The sequence below is a fragment of the Salvia splendens genome, chromosome 13, assembly GCF_004379255.2.
Source record: "Salvia splendens isolate huo1 chromosome 13, SspV2, whole genome shotgun sequence".
Classification (NCBI taxonomy): Eukaryota; Viridiplantae; Streptophyta; class Magnoliopsida; order Lamiales; family Lamiaceae; genus Salvia; species Salvia splendens.
In genome coordinates this window covers 5,956,263-5,972,398 of record NC_056044.1, presented here as the reverse complement: position 1 = coordinate 5,972,398, position 16,136 = coordinate 5,956,263, and the positions used below count along the sequence as shown (strand labels likewise).

Below are 16,136 nucleotides of genomic sequence, written 5' to 3'. Positions count from 1 at the left end.
TACAGAAATAAATATACGCGGATTATATATACAACATCTATTCCACTGAATCATTCAAGCAATAATTCTTCATATATATTGTTTGATACTAATAAATAGAAGTATTAATTTGTCTTTAAAAAGAAACACAACTGAACTATCTCTCACTCCTAATCTGCATGGCATCAAAATCTATCAGATGCATATACAGTATTGTACTATTGTGGTATCAAGTGAATGGATAAGAACAACTTCATTTTCAGGATATATTCTTTGTTGAAACAATATTAATGGGTATATAACGAAATATTTTTTTATTGAAAAATGCCAGTGTTAATTCTACTCTCCGATTTCACTATTTTTCAAAAAAAAACTGAAAATTAATTATGAATCCTAATTGTAAATAATATAAACTTACTGCATGTGTCCCGCGCGTGTCCAACTTTTCTATTTTAGAACGTCTCATACTATTAAACATCTCATATTAGTTTTACTATTTTTATAAATAGACCTTACATTCCACTCATTACACTCACATACATGTTATTATAAAATTACTATGGTAAAAATAAGAATTAAAGTGAATCAACTTTTCCACTCATTTTATTTATAGTATTGATAAACTTATATTGGATCAAAGTGAGACAAGATGGGTACTAATTTAAATTTAGTGGACGACAAGAAATAAACGGGACATCGAAGAAGTATGATAGCTTTCAATGATGAAAGGATACAAAAATATATGAGATGCGGTTTGCTTTTTGAGACATGTACTGGACATTATAAAGTTTGAATGCATGTTTCCTATTGATGTAAGATAAGATATATATTCTGTGATTATTGATTTATAGTATATATATCTCACTTATTGAACCTTTTTTTCTTCCTTTTTCTCCCTCGAGATTCTAAGGAAACGTATCACCTATTTTTTCTTCTCCTTTTCCAATTCATTCCTCCTGTTGAGAAGATTCTATCATGTAAATCTACCTAAATTTAAAGAAAGTATTCGAGTACTCTAGTCTTTACAGTTTTTCCAGTCGTTTTATTTTTTACATTAGTTTTTTTTAATTTCTGCATTTTATTTTCTACTATCATATTGAGTGTGGCAATACTCTGGTGGGCGACTTAACTTTGTTCATTAATACATGGATAGTTCTATATAAGAAGTACTCTCCCTCCCTCCGTGAAATAATGTTCCATTTTGCTATTTTGAGATATCTGTGATTTAAAGTTCCATTTGTTTTTTTCATTTTAGGTAAAGGGACGGTCATTCACCTAACTTATTACACTCGCATTCTATTATAAAACCACAATACAAAAAAAATTAGCTTTTAGGGACATCAAAATTGAGACGCTGAGTTTTAAAAAATAACAACAATTTAGGATGCAAAAGAAAGTGTGTCTAAATTAAGGACAAATTAACTTAATTTTTTGTTTTTTTGGATGCTTCTATTTGCGTACTCTAATTTTAGTTGGGACACCAACAATAAGGACGTTTTTTGAAGCGTTGGTGGTATATTTAGAAACACAAGTTAGTGACTTTAATTGTATTAAAAATGTCCTTAACGGTTTTTTTTTGTGTAGTGCCAATGTATAAAAGTGGCGTGGTCCACTTTCCACTACTCCTTTCTCCATTTTTCGTTATAAAGTTAAACAATTTTCTTAAAATCCGTCGAATCAAAATGAGACTATAATTGGCGGGCGGAGGGAGTGTATTCAATCTATTGAGTTCTCTTCGTCTGGATTTGATAATCACTAAGCCAAAGCTGGTAAAAAAACAAAATTTTAAAATGCATGAGAATATGCAAATGCATATCCTTACATTACATGCATACGTATCTTTCTTGGCCACCATCAACTTTATATTTTCAAAATTTCACATATTTTCATTTTGCATTTAAAAATTACACATATTACTTGAAATTCAGTTTCATATTTTGGTTAACAAAGATTAAAATGCATCTGTACTTATGGAATCCTACGAATACAAAGAACTAACGTATCTTTTGAAAATATGTGACTACAACAAAAAGAACTGCTAAAGACATCTTTTGATGTTATTAAGGATGCTAGTTTACATTTCTAATTATATCACCAACATTTTCTAAAGTGTTCTCATTATTGGTGTTGCAACTAAAACTACGGGACACAAATAGAAGCGTCCTAAAAAATTAGGAGTTAAAAATTAAGATAATTTATCCTCGACACTTTCTTTTGAGGCAATTGTGATTATTTTATAGTATCACTCGACGAAATGATTATTTTTTGCCGATTTTAAATCATTTCATTTTTACATAGTATGTGTATGCATTCCACTTGTACAATGTCTTAAATTGAAAGAAATCAAACATGAGGATCCATTCCATCAACTCGAGAAAAATCAAAGATGAGGATCCATCAACACAAGATAAAAGAAAAAGATAATGATGATCCATTAAAAAGAGCTAAATAAATAAGGCATAGTGACCCAACATAAAGTAACCCATTATATATATGGGCCTGGCCCAAATTGATTCCATCCAAACTTCATATCCGCTTCCAAATTTCTGCTCCTCCAACAAATTTCATTCATCCAAAACCCTTGAAATCGAATTGATTTATGATATGACGACACGATTGATTCAATCTTTTGTGATCACCATTCAGTGGAATTAATCGAATCGTAAAGAGGAAATGGCGTTGACGAATTTCATACTGACTGTGGCCGGAGTGAGCGCCGTCGTGTTGCTGCTACGGAGCGATGTGAAGCAGTCCGCCACCATCTTCCGTCGCAACGTCCGCCAAATCCGAAACTGGCTCGAGGAAGAATCCGCCTCCGCCGCTAAGTATGCACCGCATAATTGCTTTATTTTCTACGAATTATTTCTGTAGTTATTTTGAGAATTGGTTTGCAATATTATGCCGTGTTTGAGAGCTGGAGCCTCCGTTTGCTATTTTGATCTCTGTTTAGCGTAATCTGTGTAGTGTGAATGAAGAAATTACTGATTTTTGTCGGATATTAAGTTGAATGAAGAATATAGTATATGAATTCTGATATTTTTATTTGGTTATTAATTTTTTGTATTGATGCAGTGAGATGCTAATTGAATTTTCTGAACAATCTAAGGGCTATTTTTTGGGAATTGATGTTGATTATCACAATTTTGTATTCTTTTTTGTTCATATTAAGCAATTATGTTGAAATACTGTTTGATATTCTGGAATACAAGTGTTAGAATTCGGTTAGTCTTTTTATCAATTTCAGTTGCAATTTGGTAACATGGAACTGATATGCTACTAGCTGTTTTTTTCTAAGCCGAAGCAAACTTTGTTTTGATCTTATTGCAGGGAAATAGAGAAGAAGGCAAAACCCAAGGAAATATCAGAGAAAGATATACCCAAGAAAGACTAAGCACTAGGTTCAGTTTATGCCTAGCAAAGGCATGTGTTTGATGTTTTTTAATGTTCCTATGTAGTTTCATGTGAAATCTTGATAAGTTTTATGTTGATTCATTTCATGTGAAATCCCAATAAATCTTTATCTTCAGTTTCAAAGAAACGTTTTGATCTGGTTCTTGCATCCTGTTCTTAATGTCTTTTTTTCCTAAGGTAGGATTATCCGCAGTGATATATTTAAAAGGGCTTTTACTGAAGAAAAACTGATATATGGTGGTAATATATTGCAGCTCCCATCTTTTTCTGATATTTGGCATCACGATTTAAGTTAGCTTTTGTGTAGAATCTCAGGCAGAGGAAGTGGAGATTTGATGTTGAGAAATGCAATTTTTTTTCCAAGTTGGTTGAGTTTTGGTGTGTTACTGTGACTTTGAACTGAGTTGATCAATATAAGTGCTTTTATTTTGGCCTTGTACCTATCTATGTCCATGCATCTCAGGATTGTCACGGCTCTTTGTGATCGTCACTTGCTTGTAGTTGTGTTTATCGGTGTTATGGTTGTGTACACTGGCATGGGTTTTAAATCGGATTTGATGATCGACTATTGGCAAGCTGACAATGATGATGAATTCATTTGCGGAACTACCAAAATTGGAGCTTGTTGAGATGGTCTGAATTTGAAAAGAGTTATGATGAGTTAAGCAGAGCAGCAGGAGTTGGATTTTCATGGTGAATAGTGGCATGCAAGGATGTTCATCATTCTTCTTTTCCATATTTTGCCTCAGTAGTTTTACATATGGTTATAGTTACTCATATTGGTATATAAAGTGGCAACACAAATTTTTGACCAACACGAGCGCCTGTGTTGAAAGTCTGTTACATAAAGTTGAGAATACTTTTCTAACCATAAATAAAAATGCATGGCATCCTCTAGAAAAGTATGAAAAGGAATAATGATTTATGTACGGACAAATCAAATTATACCAGCTACAAGTCCACATATGCATGATTATTATTGTCTTCAAATCATAATGAATAATGCAAGAACATCCTGCAAATCTGTATTATCTTCAAATAAGAATGATAAGACTATGTTCCGCCCATGGATTTTTACCCAGTCGCACCGAACGTTCCTATACCACTGTAATTTCATGACAATCGAGTATATACAAGTAATATTAATGGCTATATTTCCCCCCCTCAAAATTAAAAAATCAAAATCTTGACTAATTATCTAAAACTTGGAATAAATTAATCAATCAAGAATGTCTTCATAACAGAAATGAGAATTATCTACAACTACAAGAACTGCTTGAGAGAAAGAGAGAACTATTTCTGGTTGAAATATATAATAGACGCACTACACATATTTAATCTACATACAATATTCTTCTAGGATCTTATCACATGATATATATATGTATACTAACTAGAGTTTTACAATTATAGTTCAAAGAGGAGGATAAATCTGCATCTGGCTGAGAATTTGTTCGAAATTGTCACTTGGTTTTTCCACCGGATGAGTGTGGTTCCCTTCATATGTGGTAACAACGATGCTCTCGTCTCTCGATAGTCTTTGCACTTGCTTCTTCACGTTGCACCCCTCACGACTGCATCGGTAGTAACTTCTGCCAACAATAACACAATTTCTCCCTTTTATAATTCCTCACTTTCTTCCCTTTCTATCATAGGGTTGAGTTACGGTAAACACTTAAAATCACTATATTCACATTGACATGAATAGCAATCAGAGCATAACTAAATAAATGAAATTTTCAGCTCTCATGAGATTTAATATGGTATTACAGTCATCCAACATGAAGATGCATACTGTAAATATTCCGATAAAAAGGGTGATAATAGTTCTCCGTTCTCACTTCTCACAATAAAAACGGCTATGTGTAGTGTGCGCTTGTGATATATGTAACAAAAACAATTTATTATTGTGAGAGCAAACAACCATTTAAATACAGTACATCACATTGGATTGAATTTCACGAAGGGCGAATATTTCTATCTTTTTAACACAATTAATTTCACAATAAACTGCAATGACCGTCTACGTTCAGTACATGTTCTCGCATTCTAGAAAAGCATACATGAGCGCCTGTGAAACCTTATAATACCCTTTCAAAGAATACTACTAATGGCATTAGCTTTGTTGCATGTTTTGATGAACAATCCAGACAATTCCATTTCCAAACTATAAACAAGCAAATACAATCAAATCCTTACCTCAATTTAAGCAGCATCTATACTTTTAAAATCACTGATTTTACTAATTAGTTATAGTAGAAAACTTATTTTTATGACAACGATAAAAAAAAATAAAAAAAGAACACATATATACCTAGGAAATTTGTTGTTTTTGACTCTTTCTGGCCATACTTCCGCCAACGATAACCATCATCAAGAATATCAACTTGGCTTCTTGTCTGAAACGCAAATCTTGGCTTCCTCACTTTCTTCTCACCCTTCATCTTCTTCATCTTCTTTGCGGATATGTTCATCCCATCGTCGTTGTTTTCCTCAGACAAGAACCTCCCTGCTGCCGTGTTAGGTTTCTCAACCTCGTGGGATCTCGTCTGAGATGCACTAAAATCAACACTATAATTCTGTCTCTTAGACCCAATATGGAAACCCTGAGATGGATCAGATGTATTGAGAAAGAGTTTAGAAGCGTGGTCTTCCATTTTGTAGAGAGAGAGAGAGGAGAGGAATAATGAAGGTTGAGAGGGAAAAATATATGGAAGATCGAAGGTGTGGTCCAAATATAGGAAAATAGGGCGGCTTGAAATATATAGGAGCATGGAATTTAGTAGAACTGTGCGTGAATGTAATAGTATATATAGGGGGTGTCTCACTACAGTTATGATGGATTGTTATGTATCGTCTACCAATTTAATTATATCATCATTCTCCTATCACCTGATGTTACCCTCCACATTAATTGACCGATTTAGGATTGATACGAGTTTTACAATTTAGGATTGATACGAGTTTTACGAAATATAAAGTAAGTGTTTAGAAAAACAGCGTCTTATTTATGATTGATACGAGTTTTACGAAATAGAGTATAAAGTAGTGTTTCGAAGGAGAGTGTAGAATATGGGACTCACTAGCTTCTACAAATTTTACATTCCGTGTATTATTTCTCGACCTGAATAAGATGTTTTCAATGAAAATTTATTCTACATGGGCAATCGTAAAACGTTTAGATCATTTTTAAAGTTCGTGGCTAGTAGGATAAAAAGGCACACAAAAATTCACATTGATTTAGTTGCGGCAAGTAGGATATAAAAATGCACATGCACCAAATTTGATATGGCAGTTAACCCGTTAGGAGAAATAACGCAAGAAAAGTAAAGTTTGTGACTTTTTTTGGCTATTTTTAAAACTCGTGAAAGTACCATAATTAGATTATAGTTTGTGATTTTAGGTAATCGTATCCCAATATTAAATAGGTCGTGTGTGACAGATATTTTGAATTTTGAAATATAATAAAATGGGGCACTGAATGACGACTAACAAAAAATTTATGTATCTATAGTGAACAGTGAACTAATGGAAAAAATGATAAAAATTACTATACAATTAATTTAGAAGGATTAAAAGTTAACACGAATGAAGGCCGTGTTGAACTGTTGATTATGCAAACAAAGTCGATCTCAATTAAATAATCATACATCGAGGCTGGCAGCTGCGGCACAGCTTAATTTGAAACGTCGTTAAAGTGGAACACGTGAGATAAGACCAACTAAATTAAGGTAATAAAAAGTTACATACATAAAATAACAGAGTATAGTCTAGATACATGAGAAAAGTTTGTGGCGGCTTAATTGTGTCAATTACCACCATTATCTGATTTACTTTGACATACTGGACCATGCATAGAGGGAGAGAATTTTTATTTGTCTTTTCTTTTTTCTCAAGAATCATATAGTAGTATATGTTTGACTATGATGTTTTAAATTTTTTGTAAGTACTATATGTTTGAAAATGAGTACCATATTTGATTGTGTTGGATCCAATATTTTTGAATTGGGTGCGAGTTTTACTATAAATAATTTTAGTGGATACATTATAGTCTAGATACCACTAGTTTTATAGAAAGTTTAAATTAATATTTTATACTTTCTACATCCGGCATTAGCCATTAAGAGTCCTATTTGAAACTGAGACGGAATTTAAGAAATATAAATAAAAGTGAATAAAAAAAATAATTGAACACGAAACCTATTTTTATTAGTTTTATAATAATATGTGAATATAAAATACGAGTAGAATGAGTTAGTTGAATATGAAGTTTATCTACCCTTTAAAGCGAAAATGAACCGAAACTCTTCATCACAGAAGGACTAAAATGATAAACGGAAACTCCTAATGGCGGACAGTATAACCACGAAACAAAATATTGAAAAATCCAAACTAATACCAAATCATTAAAAATATTAATTATAGGAATAAAACAAACTGCCTAACTTGGATTAGATGATTAACAAAACAAATTGCAAGATTGGTCGCTGACCACAAGACAACCAATGTTTTTTTGATATATTGCCTTAATTGGATTTTAAGTGCTCCCTTAATCCCTTAAAAATATACGATATTTATCTCTTGGGATGTCCTTTAAAAATAAATCAATACTATTTCTATTTAAGGTAACTTTATCTTCACTAACAATACTCGAATGATTTTGTCTTTCTATCTCTATCATACTTACCATTAAAATTCATGTCATTTTAAACGTTGTCTACGTAATAATAACAAATAATAATAATAATAATAAAATAAATACTACATCTGTCCCATTAAAAATGAAACGTTTTCCTTTTTGAATTGTCCCATTATGAAACATTTCCTAAAATGAAAATATTTATATCTCATTTTTTTCATCTCTCTTACTTTACTTTCTCTTCATAAACTTACAAAATAATACTATATAAAAACCCGCGCTCATTTTCAAGTGTTACTTATTTAATGGGACGGAGGGAGTACATTAATGTTGCTTTTCAAAATGGGCTGCCAGGTGGTTGAGCTATAGCCTGGTAAAGTAGAGATGTTTAGTGATTTTTCATTCGATTGTCTATTCCTAATGTCGTTACATTTTTCAATGTACAATTCTTACACAAAAATTGCATTGTTTTTATTAATTTCCGGATAAATTTGTAATATCCGAGATCTTGTGGTTTTTGGTTCTTTAATTTAATGAATGTCTTTTGTTTTGTGTTTAATATATGGTGTGGAAATATTATTTGATTTATACTATTGTTGCGGATGGGGTGTTTTTTTACCTAGCATTAAAAGTGATTAACTAATTAAGCTAGAATTAAAATCCTAAATAACAAATTAATTTCCTCCCTCCCTAATTCTCTCGGCTTTTCAAAAAAAAAGAAACCCCTCCCCCTCTCCCCACTAATTTCTCAACCTCCCCCACTCCCTCTTAACCGATACATCATTCCCTTTCCAATCTCTCCCCACATCGTTTTCTCTCTTTTCTCTCTTGCAATTGCTCTCAACACCGGTAAGCTCCCTCTCTCCTTCTCCCTCTCGGTTCTCATCTTTTTCATTCACTCCCTCTCATCATCGTCTTGAATTCCTCAAGGTGATACCCTCCTTCGTCGTGAATCGGAGTCGGAAAAGGAAGTAAAGCTTTTGCGTTTCGTTTGAACCATCCGGGGAAGGTAACCCCTAACCCTTGTTTAATTCGAAAACTCATGCATATAGGACGTTTTTGGATGGGTTAGATGTTGAGTAGGATTTGTGGCTATGTGCTTGTGTTGAACATGTTTTTGATAGTAACTGGCAGTGGGTTCCGACCCCTTTTTAACTAAGCAAACGATCTCCGTTGGGTACGAATTTTGAACTGTGTAAAGGTTAATGTGTCTTTTGTGTGGTGTGTAAATTTCAGCTTCATTGGATGTCGTATGTTTTTACTATGATTTTTACAAGTAAACTGCGCAGTTCTGCGTGTGGTGTGTTCTGGGTGATGTTTTCATGTGCAATGGTTGGGTTTCTGAGTGTTATGTTTTTGTGTTGAATGTGGGTGTGTTTGGCCAAGAGATGGCTCGGAGAAATCAGTGTTTGGTTCGAGAGTTTTCGTGTGTGTTGGCCGAGAGTGTTGGGTTCAGCCTAGGGCAGATTTGTGGAGAGTCTAGAAGGGATGATCCCAGGTGTTTGGGTGTGTTTTGGGACGTAGAATGCGTGGTGGGAATGTCGTATAGGGTTTGAGAATCGGAAGTTGAAGGAAAGTGAGTGTACACGGAACCAGCGGCCGAGGTGCCGAACAGATGGCCGAGGTGCCGAACAGACGGCCGAGGTGCCGAGCATAAGATGCCGAGGTGCCGAGCAGGCGGCCGGGACGGTCGATCGAGGTGCCGAGCCGGACGGCCGAGATGGTCGGCCGAGGTGCCGAACAGGCGGCCGAGACGGTCGGCCGAGGTGCCTAGCCGGACGGCCGAGATGGTCGGCCGAGGTGCCGAGCTGTGCCGAGATAGGTGCCGAGCTATGCCGAGACAGGTGCCGAGCTATGCCGAGACAGGTGCCGAGCTGTGCCGAGATAGGTGCCGAGCTATGCCGAGACAAGTGCCGAGCTGTGCCGAGACAGGTGCCGAGCTGTGCCGAGACAGGCGGCCGAGGTGCCGAGCCAGGCGGCCGAGACGGTCGGCCGAGGTGCCGAGCCAGGCGGCCGAGACGGTCGGCCGAGGTGCCGAGCCAGGCGGCCGAGGTGCCGAGCCAGGCGGCCGAGATGGTCGGCCGAGGTGCCGAGCCAGGCGGCCGAGACGGTCGGCCGAGGTGCCGAGCCAGGCGGCCGAGACACCGAGCCAGGCCGAGACGCCGATCCTTTTTCCGAGCTTTTTCCGAACCTTTTCCGAGCCAAGTGAGCCGTTTGCACAGTAAGGGTATGCCAGGACTTGGAGTGCTGTGTTCGTGTGTCGTGTGCGCGTTTTGGGTACGTCGTTTGCGTGCGGGGTGTGTTTCGAACGTGTGACTTTGTGTGGTTGTTTTGTAATATGTTGTTAAGTGTATGTACGTGTAACGTGCTAGATGTTGAAGTCGTCCACGTAGGAATCATGCATTGTCGTTTAAAGTCTCGTCTCTTCTGACTCTAATCATGATATTATTTATCTTTCAAAAGGGTGATCTTTTTCGAGGAAAGTGTGGTTGAAGGGAACTGTTTTAAAAGCTAAGCAATCGAGGTGGGCTTTTCTACCCTACTTTTATGTGGGTTATCGTTAAATACGGACTTTGTTCCGGAAATGTTTATGGAGGTGAACTGTTTGTCTTGCCAATTTTTCGTTTTGAAACCTATCTGAAGTGGTTTACCACATATGTTTAATCGAATTCGGGTCTGTTGGGCTGCGAACCCTCAGGCTAGTGTACACGAGACTGGGTGCCATCTGAGAGCAAGTTGGCCGGTCTAGATGACCTGGGGTGTGGCCACGCCCCTTGTCATGGTTTGGATCAGATAGTGTATGATTGAGGGAATAAGGGTGGCAATATCGGAAAATGACTGCGCAGTCGAATTTATGAAATGTATTTTGTGTACTTGGGTTATTTTCATTATACTCAAAACCCCAATGTTACACTGTTATGGCATGACAAACTATGTTTTTGGCGTGTGTCCACTGAGTGCATAAGTACTCAGCCCTGCATGTTGTTTTCTTAATGTGCAGGTTGAGCGACGATGGGGATGACGGATGTTGAGCAGCCAAAGCTGAAATAGTATTTTTATTTGGTCTTTTGGATGGTGTCGTGTCGTCATACATGGCATCATCTGTCTTTTGATCTTTTCCGCTGCTTGTAAACCGTCGCGATGTTTTCATTTAAAACTCTGAATACTTTAACTTTTGTAATGTCGTCTTAAGTACAATGTTTAAAAGTGAACTTCCTTTTTAAATGTTTTGGGTCAAATATTCTTGTTACCCCATTTCTTCCCCGCTTCTTTATTCCTCCCCTAGTCGCGGTCCACCGTACTTCCTATCCTTAGGAAATGCGGGCGTGACAGAGTGGTATCAGAGCCAGGTTTTCTCTTTCTGCTCTGGACCCAAAAAAAAAAAAAAAAAAAAAAAATTCTTTTTCTGACTGGAGTAAGTTTTCAAAAGTGTCATTGGCTCAACATCCGACTCATCGCACTCAACCTGAAATGAGGTAATGAAAATTTCGAAATTTTGGAAAGTATATGGAAGTGGAGGAAATTGTGATTTTGGTGTTGAAAATGTTTTATGTAAAGTTTAAGTAAATGTTGAGACTTGTGGAAGGGTACAACGTGATGTGGAAAAGTTGGAAATTATTTGAGTTATGAACTGTTATGGTGTTATGAACTGTTGATGTATGATGAATTTATATGAAAGCATGTGGCTGATGTGTGATGATTTGATGACGTGAATGTTGATGTGAGCTTTTATGTGAGTATGTGTTGGCCTTTTGAATGTTTGAACTTAGACGTGATAGAATTTCACTAGTGCTTCTTGGACCTATGATAGATAAGAGCTTTTGGCCTTTGAACACCAGCGGGTTTGGGTTAGAACAGCGATACGTGCATACACTCTCTCTCTCTCTCTTCTTCGGTTATGTACTCTGTTTTTATACGCGAGGCGGTTGTTTCTGTTTTTTTCTATAGATGGCGCGTATGTTCCGAACCCCGCGACGGAGTGATCGCGATAGACTTAGGGCACAGAGGGTGCTCAGAGATTATAGAGTGTACCGGAAGAAGGATCATGTACCGTTGATCGAGTTCGTGGCACACTTCGACACCCTCTGGAGGGCAGCTCAGGAGTTCGGAGTGACAGAGCATGACGGCATTGAGAAGCTAATAGATTTGCTTCCCGATAGCTGGAAGGAGTGGGCCGAAAGAACGGCGATGAGGTACACGTGGCATGAGCCCGCTACCGATGACATGGTGGGTGACATGGCTGGCTTTCGGAAAGCCGTGTATTGTGCACTGGTGGACTCTCGAGAGGAGCAGCCCCCACAGGAGGTGGAAGAGAGGGTCGTGTATCAGGACAAGTATGTGAGCATGTACGAGGGTGAACAAGGGTATGAAGATGTTTATGAGGAGGCTCTGCCAGGGAACTCCGAGGAGGACGACGACGAAGACCCGGAGGAAGGGCCTATGGATGAGGATGATAGAGTCGTAGTCTAGAATTAGAATAGTTCGTTGTCTTTTCAGTTTTTGCTTTCAGTACGATCTACTCTTGGGAACAATGTTGGCCTTCTTTCTTTTAATGAGAATTTTGATTTTGGTTTATATCCTATGTGTTGCATCTTATACTACATGAAGGTTTTATAAGAAAATTTTGAGAAAGTGGTAATTTTGGATGAGAATTGTAGTAACACTTTTTGGATATTGAATCAGAATGCCGCCAAGACGTGCACGCCAGCCACGACAAGGACCCCACGTGGAGGCACCACCGCCACCACCACCTCCACCCCCGCCTCAACAAGAAAGATTCATAGTTACGTTCTCAAGGCAGAATCCCCCGAAATTTGACGGACAGGGAGACCCATCCAAAGCGGAAGAGTGGATACGCGGCCTCGAGCGTATCTTCAGGGTCATGGAGTGCACAGATAGGGAGCGCATTGCTGGTGCTACCTTTCAACTGTTAGGTGCTGCCGATTACTGGTGGGAGACTCGGCAGAGAACTATGGATCCTGCACGCCTGGAGGCGCTAACATGGGAGGAGTTTAAAGTAGAGATCGATAACAAGTATGTTCCCAAGACGTACAGACGGGCCAAGGTGGTAGAGTTCCACACACTAAGCCAAGGCCGAATGACTGTAACCGAGTATGACCGAGCCCTCGCGCAGATGGCACGATATGCGCCCGAGTTGATGGACACCGATGAGAAATGGGCGGTGAAGTTCCGGGCCGGGCTCAGAGATGAGATAAAGGCCGCATTGGCCTGTCGAGGAGAACTCTCCTACTCGGAGATCTTGACTTGTGCACTGGACGTGGAAGATGCACTCCCTAAGCCAAGAGTTGTGGCAACAACAAACGCGACACCTCTACAAGCTCAGCCGGGCCACCAAGAGAAGCGGAGGTGGGATGGTGACCAGGCTCAGTATGGTGGTAAGAGGCCACAACACATGAGGAACCCACCCTACAATGGCGGGAGACAGAATACTTTCCAACCGAGGGCAAACTTTCCGCCGAGGAACCCTCAATGTGGAAGGTGCTTCAAGTACCACGCCGGGGAGTGTCGAGACCCTAGGTGCTTCAACTGTGGTGGGAGTGGCCACTACATCCGAAATTGCCCAAACAAGCACATGGGAACGGGAACGAGACAGAACCAGCTAGGTTTCCGTCCACAATCCCAGGCACTACCTGCACCTCCACCGCAACAACGCCGCCAAGGATTACCATCGCAAGCAAGGGCCTACGCCTTGAGGGGGAAGCAGCCGGCAAACGGGAAAGAAACCTTTGGGCAAGGAAACTTGGCAGGTATGGGCACACTTCTCAATATGCCTATAGTTGTCTTGTTTGATACGGGTGCGTCGCATTCCTTTATATCAACGTCTTGTGTGGATACTTTGGAATTACCTACTGTTAAGACCGAACCCACTATGAGTGTGACCTCACCGGTAGGCGGGACTATAGATATATCCCGATCTTGTGCATGTGTGAACTTTGGAATAGGTGAACTCAGTTTAGTGGCTTATAATTTGCAAGTAATGACAATGGGTAGCGTAGACATAATCTTGGGTATGGATTGGTTAGCGGAGAACCACGTTACCCTTCATTGTAGAGATAGGGAAATCTCGTTTGAAACCCCCGGAAAAGAACCGATGAAGTTTCACGGAGTCCCAATGAGCCGACGCAAGTCCATTATCTCTGCGCTGCAAGCCACTACAATGATGAGGAAGGGATGTCCAGCGTACCTTGTGTATTTGAATGGGGAGGAGAAGAAAGACAGGAAGATAGAAGATGTGGCGATAGTGAGTGAATATCCCGATGTCTTCCCCGATGCATTGCCGGGACCCCCACCCGACAGGCAAGTAGAATTCACGATCGATCTGGAGCCCGGATCGGCACCAATATCAAAAGCACCTTATAGAATGGCACCAAAAGAGTTGGAGGAGCTTAAGGTGCAACTGCAAGAGCTATTGGAATTGGGATTCATTAGACCTAGCGTGTCACCATGGGGAGCACCAGTGTTGTTCGTAAAGAAGAAGGATGGAACGATGAGGATGTGCATCGACTACCGGGAGCTAAACAAACTAACGCTGAAGAACAAGTATCCACTACCAAGGATAGACGACTTGTTTGACCAACTTCGAGGGGCAGGAGTCTTCTCTAAGATGGATTTGAGGTCTGGGTACCATCAGCTGAGGGTTCGGCGAGAAGATGTACCCAAGACAGCTTTTCGAACAAGATATGGTCATTATGAGTTCGTTGTAATGCCTTTTGGACTGACGAACGCCCCGGCAGTGTTCATGGACCTTATGAACCGCGTGTTCCATCCATTTCTGGATCGGTTTGTCCTGGTTTTCATCGATGACGTGCTTGTTTACTCAAAGAACGAGGAGGAGCACAAAGAGCACTTGAGAACCGTCCTAGCAACTCTAAGGGACGAGAAACTATATGCCAAGTTCAGTAAATGCGAGTTTTGGCTCAAGGAAGTAAATTTTCTTGGACATGTAGTAACTTCAGATGGAATTCGTGTAGATCCGGCCAAGGTAGAAGCGGTGCAGGAGTGGAAGTCACCCTCTACACAAAACGAAATCCGAAGCTTTTTAGGACTGGCGGGCTATTATCGAAGATTCATCGAGGGATTCTCGAAGATAGCAAGGCCAATGACGCAACAACTGAAAAAGGGAGTCAAGATGATTTGGACGCCAGAATGTGAGGCGAGCTTTCAGTTGTTGAAGGAGAAATTGACCACCGCACCAATCCTAACTGTGCCGGAGCCAGAGACTGACTATGCGGTATATACGGATGCGTCGAAGGTGGGACTGGGATGTGTGCTTATGCAGAAGGGGAAAGTGATTGCATATGCATCGAGACAATTGAAGCCCCATGAACTGAATTATCCGACGCATGACTTGGAACTGGCAGCTGTGGTACATGCTTTGAAGATCTGGAGACATCATCTTTATGGAGTCCGTTGTGAGATATACACGGACCATAAGAGTCTAAAGTACTTCTTTGAGCAAAAGGAGTTGAACATGCGCCAACGTAGGTGGCTCGAGTTGGTAAAGGACTACGATTGTGGTATAAATTACCATCCGGGAAAAGCAAACGTAGTGGCCGATGCTCTTAGTAGGAAGTCTCAATCTCAGCTGGCCACCTTTCTTACTATCGAGGAGAGTTTAATCCAAGAGTTCAGTAAGATGCGGTTGGAAGTGGTGAGAATGCCCGAGACTGTGGAAGGGATAGTAGCCACGTTGGTGATGGAACCCGACTTAAGAGCCAGAATTGTAGAAGCTCAACGGCGAGATACGTTACTAGAAAAGATTCGCTCAGAAGTGAGGACGGGTGAACTCGGAAATTTTCGTGAGGCAGCGGATAATGGTCTCACATACAAGGGAAGGTTGTGTGTGCCTAAGGATGAAGGCCTGAGGATGGAAATCATGAGAGAAGCACATGAAACCCCATACGCTGCTCATCCAGGGAGCACCAAAATGTATCAAGACTTGAAAAGACAGTTTTGGTGGAACGGTATGAAAAAGCATGTTGCGGCATTTGTGGAGAGATGCCTAGCATGTCAACAAGTAAAGGCGCTACACCAGCGGCCCTATGGGAAATTGCAACCCCTCGAGATTCCGGAATGGAAGTGGGAA

The 16,136-nt window shown here is 39.6% G+C and overlaps 1 long non-coding RNA gene and 1 pseudogene across 1 annotated transcript; one reads left to right on the top strand and one right to left on the bottom strand.

The window, feature by feature from the left end:
* Window positions 1–2,516: 2,516 nt before the first annotated feature.
* LOC121761165 lies at window positions 2,517–3,538 on the top strand. The gene is made up of 2 exons (XR_006041944.1): window positions 2,517–2,804; window positions 3,307–3,538. It is a non-coding gene; the product is annotated as an uncharacterized LOC121761165 (long non-coding RNA).
* Window positions 3,539–4,584: 1,046 nt separating this feature from the next.
* Window positions 4,585–6,126, bottom strand: LOC121761239 (annotated as a pseudogene).
* Between the last annotated feature and the right edge of the window lie 10,010 nt (window positions 6,127–16,136).